This window comes from Excalfactoria chinensis, chromosome 2 (genome assembly GCF_039878825.1).
Source record: "Excalfactoria chinensis isolate bCotChi1 chromosome 2, bCotChi1.hap2, whole genome shotgun sequence".
In the NCBI taxonomy this organism is placed as follows: Eukaryota; Metazoa; Chordata; class Aves; order Galliformes; family Phasianidae; genus Excalfactoria; species Excalfactoria chinensis.
This window is the reverse complement of record NC_092826.1, coordinates 113437674-113453957: the sequence shown is the minus strand read 5'-3', so window position 1 is coordinate 113453957 and position 16284 is coordinate 113437674. Positions and strand designations below refer to the sequence as shown.

The 16284-nt window shown below is 39.6% G+C and overlaps 1 protein-coding gene across 4 annotated transcripts in view; it reads right to left on the bottom strand.

The window, feature by feature from the left end:
* The window catches only part of RBMS3 (RNA binding motif single stranded interacting protein 3), a 678871-nt gene that overhangs the window by 336163 nt on the left and 326424 nt on the right, over window positions 1-16284 (bottom strand). The window lies entirely within an intron of this gene.

Here is a 16284-nt window from a genome sequence, read left to right as displayed (position 1 = left end):
GACATCCTGCATCACAGCACCAGTACAGGAAACATCCCATAGTAATTTGCACATTTTGAGCATTGATAATTAAAAAAAAAAGTAATATTCTCACTATTTCATCCTCACACTCCCAAGCTGAACACTGAATGCAAGTAAATAATGTAAGGATACAAAGTCAGAATTTTCTGCAAGCCAATAAAGTCCTGCGTTCTTAAATTATTAATTGTTATTATTATATATGTCTTTAAGAGGGATAATCAGTATATGGCCTATTCTTGCACCAACCTAATAAGATAAAAAGAGAAGTGGAAATATACCTTTGGAATATAAAAAGCAGTTTTCACTCTATTATAAGATCTTTATCCTCATGCAGAGGAAAGCACCAGGGGCCTAATTCTAATTTAAGCTTAAGCCATTTTATCCCCCTCAGCCTACTGAATGGGAACCCAGAAGTGAACTTGAATTGCATTTACACTGATTTTTTGAGGCCACAGCTCTGGGAAGAAATAAAATAAAAGATAAAGAAAAAAAGTCAAGTCCTCAGAATACCCACAGAACTAGGCCATGGGATAGCAGATATCTCATGCAGGAGCTGCTCACACTGTAGGGACAGATACACACACTATACACACTACACACACTATACACACTACACACACTATACACACTACACACACTATACACACTACACATACTACACACACACACACACATCCAGGGAGACCCCAGCACTTGGAGATATCCTAAAGGAGGTGGCCATACTTCAACTTGGAGATCTCTTGAGCCCAGCCAGCGCTCTCAGACACTGCAGCCCTCAGTAATTTCTGTCCAATATTCTATATCCAATATACCATGCCATCTGCAGAAAGACTACAAAACTGCCTGCACTGGGGCTTGATGACACCTTCTGGCTGGTTGCCATGCTAAAAGCTTCAGGTCAGAGGAAAGCTCTGGATTCTTGTTTCCTGAGCCGAGGAGCATATGACTGATGCCATGTAGAAGTATGTAATTTGCCTCCAAATGAGCAAAGGGTCTTTTTGTTAATCTCCACATAATAACTGGAGTGAAAGAAATGAATGGCAACCTGATGATGATCCCAGATAGGGAACTATTGCTTCAGGATCCCAAATGGTGCCAAAGGGGTCATTGTTCGGGGAGCTGCGCACACCTGCTGGCAGCAAACTCAGGTCTCCTTCCATCATCAACTCGTTCCATGGCAGGAGCAATGCAGTTAAACCATCTGCTACAACAGCCCAGCTTTCCACACTGTCTCCAAACACCTTGCCACCAACTGCAGCCACCTGGGAAAGGCATTTTCCCAATGCAGTCAAGCACTGGACCTGCAGCACTAGGAAGAAATTATTATGCAAAAATCTACATGTTTTACTTCAAAAGGGGACTGGAATTCAGAGACTGCTTGGCCGTTAATTTTTCAAGTAACCATCTCATTTTTCAATTCTCATGCTTCATTATTCAGTGGGGAGTTGGGGGGAATGAACTGGTTTGTAGATCATTCCAAGCAGCTTATTAATTTAGCATGGCTGGCTAATAGCATTTGTTTTCATCTTTGAAAAATGAATGAAATTTCTTCTTTTTCATTATTTAAAAGTAAGAAATTAATGGGCTTAATTCTCACCCGGCCTCAGAAATGCACCCTTGCACTTACACCCTAATACCAAGCCCTCAGAAACAACGTGCCTCATACGAATGCTCACAGTTAAGTGTGAATAATGAGATACCTTGGTCTTTCTTACTCAATAACCCAGAAATGCTGAACCAGAAGCCCGCTTGGTTTCAAAATGAACAACACTTCTCCTTCCAACATCCAACCTCCTTACGCAAGAATGGTATTTATCTTCCCATGGCAACCAGAGCACTCATATAGTTTTTCACTTGCTGCAAGTTTAAGTCTAAAGCGTTTCTCTTCCAAAGCAATATACTCTTTAAAAAGACAAATTTTAAATATTTTTCAAATACAGTTTCTTCTGGATGGGAATCACAGGCCTCAGATGCCAAGTTGTAGAGTCTGCTTTATTAGCAGCAGCTGGCTCCTTGGCAGGCTTCTGAGGCAGTTGGGCTTGTGGTTTTGGAGTGGCCTTAGAGCCTAGGATGCAGCTGGACAGCTATGCTAATGGACTGGCCAATCTGTTTGTATTCACCTTTGGCTATCCCAAGTTTGTACTCTTTTATCCACTTGAAAGTAAACTCTTGGAAAGATTTCCCAGTAACACTGATACATTGACTTTTCCTATCAAAGTACATATTTTATATTAAAAAAAAAAAAAAAAAAAAACAATTATGACACACAGTTCTCCATTAAAGCACGTTATTTAACCAATTATGAACACACACAATCCATTTCACTCTGATCTGAGTGTTTTCCAGCTGCTGGATTCATCTCATTTTAAGTCCAATTGCTACACAATTCCCTTAGCTACTGGATGGAAGATAAAGTAAGGCAAAGTAAATACAAATAAATTGTGCAAATATCACTTTACAGCTCACACTAGGAAAATGATCTTTTGTTAACACTCTGATGTACAAAGGACTAATTTCTGAGAGTTGGAGGGTTCTTTCAGGCCAATTATAACAATGATGAGAGGATACTACCAACTCACAGGCCTGCTTATAGGATCTTGTAGGTGACAGAATGACAAATATCAAACTAAGACAAAGATAACCACAGTCAAAGAGAAGGTATGGCAAATATGATAGAATGAGATTAAAAAACTCAGCAACTGTTCCATCTTGGGCTGGCATCCTCAGTAAAATATATTTCCTTTCCACAGCCAAGTTGAATAGAAAAGCAAATAAGAAACGAAGAATGGAACTGGCAATATCAAAACCTTCTGCTTTTCAGAAAGGCTGCAATCAGAGGAGCTCAAGTCACTGTGGTTTTTCTTGACTTTGTATGGCCTTCTTGGGTCTTACAGTGTCCATTCATGACTGTTGTCTAACTTTCACATCCAGCAAGGGCCTGAAAGACAGAGCTCTTCATGGATGCTTCCTTAACATTATTAGATCCAGACATCACCAACAGAGGTATTTTTGTGCATACTTTCTAACTTCTCTGCACGCTCAGAAAGCTTCATGGATCATTTCTTCAGAAGCAACAACTCACCCCTTGGCAACATTTTTCAACAGTAATGGAATGGTGTATAAAAATATATGTAAACTTAATACATGAAGGAAGAGAAAAGGTTAAAAGCCTTTTCCATATGTTCTTTTAACTGAGAAAATCAGAACACACATCAAGAGACTTTTGTTTTGCTTGAATCACTTCCAGTGCCCTTAAGTGCAATTTGCTGGACATAAGAATATTGAATCAGAGCTGCTCGATCACACTTGCTGAGCTACCATCCTATCACTGCAGCACCCCAAGCCAACCATTTAGATTACTTACATCTTATGTTTACTAATCTGTAATTATTTTCCTTACCTTGACATGGCTTATATAATGCACTGTGATAACTGAATATAAGTCTACTGAGGACTGCAATATCACTTAAAAATGGGGAAAATATTATAAAAATGTAACTTAACAGTGGAAGTTATTCCCAGCCCTTTTGCAGACAAAAATGATTTATGCATACAATTGATTTCATTATCCTGTACCTAAACTGAATGAGAGAAATCATTTTAAAGCCTAAAAAAAACAGTTGAATTAGCTTTCTCATTACAAAATACCTATTACCAAAATAAAAATAAAAAGTCCACGAAGAACTATTGAAAGACAATGTTCTCTTCTCACACTTCTTGTATACACTGAACGTTTCTTTTTCATTCTGTTCCAAACAATATGTTTAGTCCAGAGGAAAAAAGGTGTCATTCTGTTTGGCTTACCTTTTCTTTTCCCACTGTAAAAAAAAAATCACTTCTGAAAAATGACAATCATGAGAAAAGGAAAAAAAAGTAACCAGTAACAGGCACAGTAGTCACACTAAAGTATGAGTAAAACTGGGATTTGATGGGTCAGTAAAGTGCTTTCTGAGATCTTTGTTTCACATACAACACTGTTGAAATTTGTAGCCTAAATAATCCTGAGGCTTGCAATTTCCCTGAAGCCAGAAAAAGCACTGGAACTCCATAAAGAACAAACAGGCAGAATTCAGCTCAGTCTTCTTCACTCTCCCAGCCACCACTGATACTTTACAACAATTTATTAACAGCTAAAGGTAGACAGTAGATAGGAAAGCAAGCCCCAAGAGAAGAGGGGGTACTTTATTGGACAATACCTGGAAAGTATGTCTCACTGTATATAATTTTGCATGCATTAAATGTATGCAAATGCATTAAATCCAAGTAAACAATAATAGGGACAACATGAACAGCAATCCACTCTTCTTTGCTATCTTCAACAGCACAGAGTTTATCAACCGTTAGCCAGCATGATATACACCAGAAGCCTGACCATTTTTTTCTCACTGACAGCAATATCTTATATTTTCCTGACTCGAGAGCCAAATGAAATACATGAATCTGCATACTCCCCCATTTCCCACTGCTGTCTAACAGGAAATCTCAAAAACTAATTGGTCAGCTGGAAAGTGGTTAAGTATTAAGAATCAAGTGAATTAGAGCATGCACCATTAGGACAGACTACTGGTCATCTTGACTAAGGACAGGCAGGCCCCAGTCAAGTGCAAGGCACTGGGAGGGCACAGTGATGGAGAGCACTGCAACGCCAACTGAGAAGGCCCTGACCTCCACTGCTCCTGGGTTTTGGTCACTAAAAAGCATGGCTACAAAGACACCAAAATCAGCCCTTCACCCTCCTCACTATTCGAGCAATTACATTACTCAACTGTCATTAGTTATTTTCTGTTCCCCCTGCACTGCCTGAGGCTCCAAACAGAACTATAACAGCTTCCTGAATTTAGGGCCTCTCACACTAAGGCAGGAGGGTACAATCTAGTCCTTAATACTAAAAAGCCAAAGGCTAAGAATAGAGCTGTGTCACCAAGAAAAAAAAAAACAAAACAAAACTATTTTCCGCCCTGGAAAGTAACCTCCCCGGCCTTCTTCCCTCCCATTTATTTTGTGGCAGAAGCCCTGGTGACAGACCATTCCTGGGCATTATTTATCTCCCAGCAAGGGAGGAGAGCTCTTCCTTTAGATAAAGTATTTTGGCAGGTTGGCAAACTCGTAAACAATAACCTATATTCTTTGACATAAATTAGTGTTATTGCTTCATTATCCAATCCATTCATATTTTATCGATGTACTGAGACAAAATGTGAACAGAATCTAGATCTTAAAAGTACTAAATCTGGGCAATCTGGACTATAAAACATAGTAATTCTCCCAACAAGAATATTTTAGAGTACAGATCACAATATGACAGCAATTACTGCCTGTAATACAACAAATTTGTGGTGAAAAAAAATAACAACTTGAAGTAAGCAGAGATTTTTACTTATGTTTACATTCCCAAGCATTTTGGGGCAACGGTGATGAGTTTTCAGTTCATTTGAAGTTTACGAATAAAAAGGCGGATCAAAAGCCCAATTATTTAACTTACCAAATGTTTGCAGAAACAAATGGGGTTTTGGCTCTGAAAGGCTAAATTTACTCTCTGGATATTTGTTTACATGTGGCAGACTAAAAGTACCTTGTAAATGAGAAGTAGGAGGCACATGCTGCATTGTATTGCTTCTCTGCCCCCGGTACACACACACATACTGCAGCATCAGTGCTGATGTGAGAACCGGAGCATAATAAAAGACCATGCCATAAAACTGAACTTAAAGCACAGAACAGAAACAGAACATCTGATATAATCCCTTTCTTCTCCACACGAGAACTTGGTGAGCAGAGATCAGAAGCAGATGTCTTTTTATTTGAGCTTTTGCTATGCCAAAACAAAAACATTTTTTATCCCCAGATCTGACCCACATTTACTTGATTTATCTTTTCTATACAAAAATTAAGTAGAAAATCTGCCACTGTTAACATAAGCATTGGCAAAGGAAGAACCAGAGGGAGGCAGAGCTCTCCAGGAAGAGCCCCCATAACCTCCCCACAATGCTCCTGTAGATGTGCAAAGGGCACATCTCCCCTCCCCAGACAGCGTTACACAAAGATGAGCTGTGCTTCTCCTCATGTGGCCCAAACAATCCACAGAACACAGGGTTTGGGAAGGGTTTGTCCCAAAGATAACTGTGTGATACCATCAGGACAGAATCTGGGGCATTCCACAATAGCCTAGAGCTCATGTTTTCCTTGGGCTCCCTTGGGCTATGGCAATGTTCTAATTTCAGGCCAAGGGTATGAGGATGCCCACAGAAAATATGAGCCATCACAAGCTTTACCACATTTTCGCTTCCAGTGTGAACTCCTTTAAAAAGCATAAGGCAACAAACAGTTTTTAGAAGTGTCCATGAAAGTTATTATAGATGATGCCTACCTAACTCTTTGCATAGAGAGTAGTGAGAAACAATCTCACAAGACAGATGCCCTTAAATGTCATTTAAAGCACAGCGAGAAAGCCCTCTGACAGTAAGCTGATACAGCTAGAAGACTATGGGTGACAAGCAGCAAGGATTTAGGCATCAGCATAGATGAGCGTCTGGCCAAACACTTGTGAGAAGTCTGAGGGCAGCAGGGTTGAAACCTCATGGAGGCCAGGAGACCAGAGCAGCCACATGTGGTGTCACCACAAGAAGCATCAGAGTCTGAAACTTCACATTAGGAGTTTCAGGAACCTCTCTGTTCCATTCTAGGTAATTCTTTACATCCTTAAAACAAGTTGCCTGTGACATAGGCTGGGATTCACAACGAAGTCACCATTACTCTAGCTACGAAACTGTCTGGGTCCATTTAACAACTGAGATGAAGTAGTTTGATACCTTCACCAGGACTAAGACAGTTTTGAGCATCACACTGTCAACATGCCAGGAAGGCAGAAAATACTTGATGCCATGAGGGTAACCAAGATTTGCCATGATAAACTTAAGCACTTGCTTTTTCAGCTGGTATCACTGGGTGCTTAAACTTGTATGCCAAAGATGTTGAACACATGTGAACATTCTCCACTGTTACTGAAGTCCTCTGTCCTACAGAAAAAAATCTCCATTTTCTCTAGAATTCGTGCATCAGGCATAGGAGGTAGCAAAGGAAATGCTATTTAATTTTCTTCCATTTAATAAGCATCTACTGTAAATTATGTTCAAATCTTCTTCCAGTCACCAATCAAATCCACTTGAGACAAAATTTACGAAATAAACCAAATAATTAATGCAAAAATGGAGAACCTCTTCATTCTATTTATGGAATTCTCAAAACTGCACTATTTATTTACAGGCAATTCTAACCTTTTTTCCTTAAAATTCAACTTTCTATAAATGATGTTACTCTTTGGAGGATTAAATTACTCAGGCATGCTGTGAATATGGGAAAAATACCACAACGGTCGCCTTTTCTTAAAATACACTAAAAAAATATTTCCATATTTTTGCATCCATTCATACGTTCATTAGGAAATCGCAAATAACTTGAGCTAAATTAAAGCCTGAGTTCTACAGCCAATGGGCACTCATGATGCATACTGCAGAAGGCAAAACTTCACACTCCTCCTCCTTCAATTACGTGCTCCTCTGTATGGCTGGATTTCACAGCTGGTATTTTCCTAGCATACATCTTATTGTCATGACAGAAGGTCCTGAGAATGACCACAGGATTACTAAATGGTGAAAGTCTTCTCTATTTTTTTAATTATAGAGTCACTGAAAGATTCCTTGACAACTACTGATATTGTTATATCTGGTTTTGCTATAATTTAAATAAAAATCAACTTCTTTTGAAAAGTAAAAATCACACATGAATGTCCACAGCGAATCTGTAAACAGGCTTAAGCCTCCTCTGCTGATAATACATATGAAAGATTAATCATTTTTTTTACAGTGTAATCCAGTATTATTCAAGCATTTTCCCTTTCTTCTTCAATACCGCAGCTTAATTTCATTTAGTCATAAAAGTCACCTATTTCTGCTTTTTAGGACTTCTCAGAACAGGAGAAAAAAAGATCTAGATTCACTGTGCTGTAAAGTCTCAATCTCTCCCCATTCCTTCAATAACAAATTGCACTCCGGTGCTCATCCAAAGTTTCAAATGTCATTTGACTCATGCGCTGAGAAAGGTTGACTCAAAATATCCATACAAAACTGACTTGCCCATTGATAAGCCTGTTCTACTGTTCTTTTTTCTGGATACCCTTAGAATGGCTCATAACCAGCACAGAAATTTAATTTCATTGTGACAACTATTTTCTCTCAGCTCCCTAAAATCATAATTACTTCCTGCTAAATGTTGAGGGATAACAAGCCAAGTACCTTGCTAAAATATACAGATACTGCTGAACACATTTTGCCCAAACTATCTTCAGCTTTGTGCCATGTACTTTTTCATGCTATGCGTAACATTACTAAGGAACTGAACTTGTATGCAGAGCTCAGAAGTTAAGAACACTGCAGTGTGAGGATTCAGCCTCTTTGTTACTCATCTCTGTAAAGTCAACCACAGTAACAGGGATGGAGCACTTCCCCTACAAGGACAAGCTGAGAGATCTGGGGCTGTTCAGCCTGAAGAAGTGAAGGCTCTGAGGTAACCTGAGGGCAGCCTTACAGTATCTAAAGGGGGGATATAAGAAAGATGGGGACAGAGTCTTTAGCAGGTTCTGTTGTGACAAGGGGAAATGGTTTCAAGATAAAAGTGGGGAGATTTGTTTTGGATAAAAGGAAGAAATTTTTCACGTTAAAGAGTAGTGAGGCACTGGCATAGGTTGCTCAGAGATGAGGTGGAGACATTCAAGGTCAGGCTGGAGGGGGCTCTGAGCAACCTGATCTAGCTGTAGGTGTCCCTGTTCATTGCACAGCTTTGGACTAGGTGACCTTTAAACGTTCTTTCCAACTCAGACCATTCTATGATTAATTGAGATAATGAGGCACACTTCTTGCAAGTAATATAAATCAAGGGGAGCAAGATGCATATATTAAAATTCATGATACAACCAGAAATGGGGAAAAAATAAAATAAAATTAGGAAAAGAAATCCTACAAATTCATCTGTATTTACTACATTTTATCATCCAAATTACATATTTTTTAATAACTAAGAGCTTAAATTTCCTTCTAAACTAAAACATTAGCTCCAATTGTGTCTGTTAGCTTGCTGACTTTTTGACCTTTTAATAGTATTCACTCACACATGATTTATTTTTTTTTAAGTCTGTATTTTCTTTCTGGAAATAATATGTTTGAAGTTGTTTCAAATGTTAAATTGGGATAAATAAAATTAAAGTCACCTTAATATATTTCTTTAATAAATGTCGAACCAAGTTTCAGAAAAGAAGCTTGAAGAATATCAGCATGTGACAATACTGTTAACGTTTCAAATTAGATAGTATAAATATACTTAAAGTCTGAATACCACTGCCTCAAACTCACAAGCACAAAAAGTTGAGGAAAAGAAAAAAGGAATTTAAATCTAAAATAAATAGATAAATACACAGAAGCAGAATAGGGAAGAGTGAGAGCTACAATCAATTCTAATAAAACAATAATCCAATTGTAACAGTAACATACCACATTATCAGCTGGAATAGAAATTGGTTAGGAATACAAGGAAGGCTATCTGTGAGTGTGCTGGCACCAAGAAGAAGACTAAGGGAAACATTTGCCCACTGTTGAATAGAGCAAGACACTACTGACAAAGGACTCAGAAGAGATAGGACAACTCTTTTCTTTGCCTCAGCCTGCATTCAGTTTTGCTGCCAGGCCTCTCTGCCGAATAGCAGGGTCTATGGAGAGGGGTGCCACTGTAGAAGAGGTGTGCCACTGTAGAAGAGGTGCATCAGATTTGAAACAGAATAAACCAGCTGTAAGTTATTCAAGTGACTGTCACAGAGCCAGTGTCACCAGGAGGCTGCCCTCTGTTTTGAGGTGTGGCAACTGGAGCATCAGAATATTCTGGATGACCAGAAGAATGGTAAACATTTACACTTGTCTTCAGGAAAATCTGGGGAGCCAAAGCTCCAAAGAGCAAAAGCTTCTGGGATTTGTGTATTACCGTACAAGGGACAAAAAGTCCATGAGAGCAGTCAGTGTGGATGAGCAAGGGCAAGTAACACTCAGCCAGCTTGCCTGCCTTCTGTGTTGAGATCACCATCTTTACTTTCTGATGGAGAACAGTAGATGATGTTTACCTTGGCTTTAGTAAAGCTTGCAACATGGTCCTCCATAGCATACTTGTATCCAAATGGAGAAAGGTGTGGGATGAATAATGAACTCCTCAGGCAGTCGTCAATTATTCAAAGCCTAAGTGGCAGCCAGGCACAACTGGCTTTTCTTGAGCCTCTGAAGGCTGACACTGTGATACCATCACCAGCAATCTGTGTTAGGGGAGGCAGTGCACTCACACCGCATCTACAAGTAACACTGAGCTGAGCAGAATGGCTCACTGACTGAAACAAAGTGCTGTCCCAAAATATCAGCACTTCCAGGGCTATGAGAAAGCACTGCCTCACACAAAACACTTTCACCTCATGCATAATATATGCAGAAAATCCTTCGAGTTTACTTACAGACTAAACATCTAAAGTGATTCCTGCAGGTTTTGAAACGTACATCCTACAATCAAATTCAACTGCACACAAAGGATTTACTAAAATGGATACATCTCAACTTTACTCCTTTGCTATGCTTTGACCTGAAGTTTACTTCATTTACTTAAGTCAGTATGAAACAACAAAATTCCACACAGATTTCAGCACTGGCAGCATTTATATTAGTCCATTAACCTTTGGTTAAAGGAATTAGAAACGCTGAAAATCCTATTTCTCCATTTCCTAGAAGATTTACAGTGTGGTCTAAGGATACATTGCCTAAGAAAAAGCAGTATCATTTTAGGTGTGGTCTGGTTCTGGATCATTGAAATGAAATAAACTGTCCAGACTTGAAAGATCTCCATGACTAAAAGATACACAACTAATGCCAATGCCAGTTGCTATTAGATAGTCAATGCTCAGTTTTGACAACATTTCAAACCTGGCCCTTTCTACTTTTTGAAACAGGGAAGGTGATCTGATGGCCTCCATCAAGTCAAGGCAAAGCAGTGTGCTCAGACTACTCTTTCTAGTTACAATCTCGGACAAAAAGTACTGCACAAAATAGATAAATGGTAAGTATAAATTTACCTTCAGCTTTTGGAAATTTAACTTAGAAAACCTGAAGAAATACTTCCTTCAGCAATCTAAGCAGTGCAGCAATACACAGAAACATGCGAGCATGCACAGCAGGTCTTCAGCCTGTCTGAAGATAGCTGTAGGATTGAGTCCCACATATTGCACAAGGAACAAAAATATCTCTGCAAAGGTGTGATTTTCTGTGTGGTGGAAGATATTTAAAGAAATATTTGAAAGATCACAAGTTAATGGATATTCACAACATAGCCAGATTCAAACTGGACAGGCTTGTGAAGTCCAGCACTTCTTAACTTCTGAATCCTTGACTGTGGAGCCTTAGCTTCCTTTAACACTGAATCACTAAGATTGAAAATGACGTCCAAGGCCATCCAGTCCAGCCATCTACCTACCACCAATATTTCCCCACTAAAATAATTAACAGTGTCCGATAATAGAAGCTGGAGGTTACTTCACATAAAAAACACTACACAAACCACGTAGCAAAGAGCTCTACAATTCGAGAGTTGCTAATAACAGGCACTTGGGGAAATGGCATAAAAACAGAAAGCACACAGTAATTATTCCCACTGCACCTTGCAACCTCTCAAGCAGAAGCCGCACACAGACTCTCAACCTAACTGATGCTGAAGGCCTTCTCTCCATCCTAATATCATCCATTTGAACTATGAGCCTCAAAAATCTACCTATGGGAATCAATTATACAATTTAATTTGACATTAGTGGAAAAAAATATATATATAAAAAAAAATTCTATTTTTAAACTACTACTAGCAAAAAAATAATTGATGACAGTTCCCTTCTCTTCCCCAGTTCTTTAGTTACAAGGAAAATCTCATATTGATTCTTTTCCCACCTTCTTCTTACAGTTCACAGATTTTTATGAAAGTGTACCATATTATATCCCAGGTCTTTCATGGATAATGTTCCAAGAACATGAGGTGGTAACAGATACCCAGTCAGGGGGAATTCTATCCCATCATTCTACAAGTAGATTTCAACACTGTCAATGCGCTGATGTAAGTGCCAAAATACAGTCAGATGATTATAAGCACTAGACGTTTTTCATACATTTTGAAAAATAGATGTCTATCTATATTCAGAAACATTTCTTCTTAGGCATTCCTCCAAAGAGGAAAGAGAAAAGGGAATCTTAGACTAAAAATACATATTCTTTTAACTATATCAGTATTAAATATCTGTGCCATCCTCCACATGCCTAATATTATGGGTTTGTTCCCATAGGAAGGAATGGCTTGTTACTGCATTTCTTATCCTGAACTTTAGGCTGGTGTCATTTTTGCAGGGGAAAAAAACCCTTCCATGAAAGACACATTTCTTTATCAGGCTGTTACATATTTCATTTAGCGGGTCCAGTTAACATTGCAAACCCTCCAGTCCTATCACCCCCTACAAATGAACCTCTGAGCAAAGAAAACACAGCATCCCTAGAACAGACCCTACATATGGAACAAATTCATTCCGCCTCCTGCTCTGGCCACCCCTCTGCTTAAAATTCCATCCTGCTCCCAAGACATCTGGAAGAGCCTCTGTAATCACCAGACCTTTGACAATCACTTGTCTGATGAGGATGACCACAACTTGCAAGTTCCTTTGTGCGCTGGATGCTGCAGGTTTCTGAGCCACGTGGCCTCCCTGCATCCCCTAGGCACCTTCTCTCCCTTACTTCGTCTTGTCGCTCATATGCCTCAGCAGCCGCCTAAAAGTGCCCCAGGGCACTGGAATGAAAAGGATTTGTTTGGAGCCTGGTGGTCACATAGGTGGTGAGTAGGGTCAATATGCAGTCATTCACGCAATTAGTAGAATAGCTCTGAGAAATATAGCAATGGCTATTCAATTACACATATACATGCACTACATTTCTCTTTTTTCCATAACCAGTATCTCTTCTGCAAAGAAACAGTATCATAAAATCATTTACAGTCTTTGATGATAATTCTGTGGGAAGATAACTGTTACATTAATACAAACCAGGAAAGCAAGGCTTAAAATACTTTTTCCCCAGCGCTGTGAAGTACCCCACCGTGCAGCACAGCTTGGTTTTCCTTACAGCACTACCCTCCAGAGCTGCTAACTGCTACACTTCTGCAGTAACAGTCTGTGAGGCTAAAATTAGCAAGCAGCACCTTCCCTTGCACCTGACCGCATGATAGGAAACAAACATAAATAGGGAAATACAATATGTTCCAAAAGGTGGAGTTGGAGTACTTTCATCTCTATGGCAGTTTAGGATTAAAGGACATTTATACAAGCAGCTTCTTGTGATACAATGCCCGTAACTGGCCTTATAATTCACATTCTGTATGGTTTTGAAGATCACCTCTAAATATGCTCCTTTAACAGCCCAATCTGGCCTGAATCAAATTACTTCATGTCTATTGTACATACAAATTGTTTTATTAGGCACCACTGTGTTACCAGACATCTATTTATTCTAGCGCACTTCTCCACAGAAAATGCAAGCCTTTCAGGGGCTCCATCTCACTGAAACCTGTTATTTTACTGTTATTTTACACTTCATCCAACTCTTGGCAGGCTGCATCCCTGCCTCCTGCTCTGGTGAAGTGCAGCTGGCTGCAGGATGGGTGGCGGCACTGGAAAATAATACACGAGGTCATATCTCTCTCTTTTTTCCTAAACATTGCCATGCAAAGCAGCCACAGCCCTTCTCTTTCTGAAACTTTGTCCAGAGGGTGTGATAAAGGGGCCAAATAAAGGGTAGGAGAGAACCCATGGAAAATGCAACATGGTCGACAAGCAAAAAGAAAGGGTAACCAAATTATCATCTGATTTAGGGCCTTTCTCTCTCCTGAATGAGAGAAGCAGAAACAGTCTTTTGCTCAGGCACATATGGATGTGTCGCCACAAACACTACCTACTTAAAGCAGGAGCACATATAGCAAAAACAACTCAACTCCCTCCATGCTCCGACAACTTCTAGCTTATTGCCCGGCCTGGTGCAGCCTGACTGCCCTGTGAAGGGCCCTCACTGTAGCAGGTGCCCACAGAACAGGGGAAAAAACCCTTCCCCAAACAAAGCACAATCCTGGCTTGGCCCTCCTTCCCCAAAGGTGGTGTCCAGGGTGTGCTGAGGCCTCATGCTTCCAGCAGGCCTGAGGTAGGGTTGTACAGATATGCTCGGCAAATACACGCAGATTGCACTGCTTCTATTTTAGACTCCTTAATTACAAACAGTGCTATTTTTGGCCCAGAAATTATCCAAGCTTTGTTTAAAATAAGCCACAGAATTTTACTTGACGGTCCAGCAGTGGGCATATGCGCAAGCCAGCAGCAAGCTTTCTAAACCCAGCACTGATCAGCAATTCACTCAATTCCAGTAACATTTCTGACAGCCTAAAGTGGAGCCACGAGCTGAAGTTTTACAAATATTCAAGTGAGGAATAAATAAATAATTAAATAGATAAATGTTAAAAAATAAAAAGAGGCCTCAGACCTCAGAATTAGCAGTTTTCACCCTGAATCCCAAGCATGTGAATTGCTATTGAACCAATTATGCCAAAAAAAGGAGAATTAAAAACAAACCAAGGAAGAACTCCTTCCTGACGCAACAGCTGAGGAGTAAGCATGGCCATCCCATCCATCCCTCCCAATCCCTGCATCCAGCTGCTGGCAGCAGAGCAGCAGCTCAGCTTCATTCCAGATGGAACAATGCAGAAAAAGGAAGTTAAGAGCGAGGGAAGGGATGCTCACAGACAATAGATGGTTTTACTTCTGTTAAAATTTATTTCTTTGTCAACAGCCCAGGCACCAAGGTTTTCTTAGCTGCACTGAAAAATTACTAACAGAAGTACAAGCAAAATCTTGTGGCTGTTGGTGATTAATTTCATTACTTAGAATTTCAAGTACTTCTTGAAATATTTCATTTTTTAATCAGGGCTTTTTTTCTTTAAATACATATAACATTCATTAATGAAATCAAGATGGGACAAACCATTTTCACCTTCATAACCAGCATCTGATCTTGCACAAATAGCCAAATTATCCTATGTTCATTCACTAGGATCTTCATCTACCGTTCCTATAAACAGGTTTGTAAAGTGGGCTCAAACTACTTGAAAATCTCAGCAACAACAAAACCCTACAAAACAAAAATCCACCACCAGAAAAAAAAAAAAAAAAAAAAACAAAACAAAACGCTCAACACTTTCTCCAAAGAAAACATGCAATATTTGTCTTCATCAGCCAAAAGTCTAGGTGTGTTTATTGTCTAGACTGTGGCATGGGGTAGGAGGCCCAGGCAACATCATTTCCACACCCTTGCACCTTAAGGCTGCCTCATAAGGTAGTATCAGCTCTGTATATTGAATTTAAAAGCAATTACGGATATGAAAGGAGAACCCTCCTTCCAGCTCTATAGAAGGTGAAGCTGGCAGGCTAAAATGCTCCTGATGCCCAGTATCTTTGCTAACACTCATACATAAAGCAGGAATGGATTATTATCCTTTCTGAAGATCTGGTGGCATCGCTTATGCTAGCAGCTTAATTTCCTCTCTTTTTTAAGCTTCCTTGCAGTGATCCACTGATGGCTGGTCTTCCTTTTTAAGCTGCCAGTTAATCCACCTAACTGACACTATTGCTGTTATCATTAAAATAGCTTCCATTCAAGCTGCCATTGTTTAACAGCTGCAGTCTGTGTATATAAAAAGAAAACCCTTTAAAACTCATTCTGAAGGTGTCTGTTAGCCCAGGAAATATTTAATAGCAGCAGTAGCTATGCAACAAGGTTAAGCTAGTTAGTGTTTGTGACAGTTGCAGTTAGCCGTCCTATCCAATGGCAAGAGCATCCCTGCATTAATCAAGAGAACAGATTTAGTAAGAAACTGCACACAGCAAAAAATAAATGAGAGACACAGGGAAAACTCATATTATTGAGGCATCTGCTAGAGCTATTTTAGAACTGTGTCCCCCCTGTGCTGCTCCTCTGATGGACTTGTGAGTGCTCACTAAAATTAAATTCAATTTCTCAGTCATTTATATATAGGATACACAAAGCTAGCAAAGCTTGGATGATTTTTCATGATCCCAACAGCACTGTGCATCCAGTATTCCTAAATGCATACAAA